The sequence below is a fragment of the Acyrthosiphon pisum genome, chromosome X, assembly GCF_005508785.2.
Source record: "Acyrthosiphon pisum isolate AL4f chromosome X, pea_aphid_22Mar2018_4r6ur, whole genome shotgun sequence".
NCBI lineage: Eukaryota > Metazoa > Arthropoda > Insecta > Hemiptera > Aphididae > Acyrthosiphon > Acyrthosiphon pisum.
In genome coordinates this window covers 111,062,639-111,064,251 of record NC_042493.1, presented here as the reverse complement: position 1 = coordinate 111,064,251, position 1,613 = coordinate 111,062,639, and the positions used below count along the sequence as shown (strand labels likewise).

The 1,613-nt window shown below is 24.6% G+C and overlaps 1 long non-coding RNA gene across 1 annotated transcript; it reads right to left on the bottom strand.

Moving 5' to 3' along the window:
• Positions 1–73: 73 nt before the first annotated feature.
• On the bottom strand, positions 74–718 carry LOC103308091. Its single transcript, XR_510331.3, has 2 exons — positions 327–718; positions 74–250 (listed from the first exon to the last, which is right to left on the bottom strand). It is a non-coding gene; the product is annotated as an uncharacterized LOC103308091 (long non-coding RNA).
• Positions 719–1,613: the final 895 nt, after the last annotated feature.

The following is a 1,613-nucleotide window of genomic DNA, read 5'->3' as shown; positions in this document are numbered from 1 at the left end:
AATTAAGCATATTTAATTATAATCAATCATATTAATATTTAAAACATAACTTATTATTAAAAAAAAAAAAACATACATATTAACTTTATGTTTGGAATCATATTGTATGGCAGCGTGATCTTCTGTATGATTTCTGTGAATAATTTATTGAAACGTGAAGAAATAATTTATATAACTTTAATAAACGTAAACTGTGAATGTGATTATCGACGGTTTGATTTTGATCGTTACAACACATATTATCTGTAAACTATGTTTATTACTTATACACTTCACATCATATTAATAATAACTTACTTATTTATAATTATTATAATATTACTCACTTGATTAGTTGTAAAATGAATTGTCACAAATACAAATTGAATAAGAATTAAACTGTTTTTTTTGACTTGATATAAAATTTTAAATTAGTATGTATTTAAATTAATTATTATTGAATGATTATTGACTATTAAAAACTGTGAATGTAAGTTTCTTGTACAGTTTCGCACAAGTAATGAAAGGTTAGAATGATAGATCGACAAACACTAGAGCTCTTTGTAAAATAAATCTATATTTATGTGCGACGTACAGTAATTATAAGAAATATGAATAACGTCATTGAACGAATATCGTTTGCCACTACTCGATAAATTTACTGATATTAGATTGTCCGATCCGATGGATATGAATATTATTGTACTTTAAACTTGTTGTTTTTATTTAGACTCAGAATTAATAAGTAGATAAAAAGTTAACAATTATTATGAAAAAAAAATCATTATAAATTCATTAATATAGGTAATCTGTTCAAACGACCTCTAAGCGCAACGCAATTATTGTGGCAAATCAAAAAAAGCAATACGACTACAATACATTTACATTTACTTTATCTAGGTTTATCTAATTAATCAGATGAGTTTACCTGTAAATAGTATGATCATGCGATATTATACCTCACATCATAATAATAAACTGATTACAAACTGCAAACACACATTTTTTTTTTCATTAAGTACGTAAAAGTTATTTAAAATTAAAAATTATTAAAGTGTTCTGATCAAACGATCTCTATATCCAATTTGATGTGGAAAGCCTAAAACAAAAATGAGTTCACAGCATTTATTTTATTTATATCTAATTATCTGACAATAATACCTACATAAACCACCTATAAAATTCATATTCAGTAAAACCTGTTAAACCATAAATCAGTAAAAGAAAAAATGTTGTGAGTCAAGGTATTAATTAATATTATTTCTACACACACACACACACACACACACACACCATACACACAAAATTGAAATTTGAAAACGATGTATTGAACACATTAACGATGAAGGAAGGAAATAGTTCATACACTTTTAAATGTCCTGTTGCGTCACACTGCGAAGACTACTATGTCATTCAGCACTATAAAATTAATACAATTCGAGATATTCTGTTAGATTTTCATCTAAAAAATAAATTAATCACAATTTAAATGTATAAGCTGTTTTATTAGTATTACAAATTGTAAACATTTATATTAATGATTGTATAATAAAAGTTGTAACCTTATAATAAAACAAATAATCTGTTATCCTACTTGGCTACAAGTCTACGAGATATAAAATCAATTATTAACA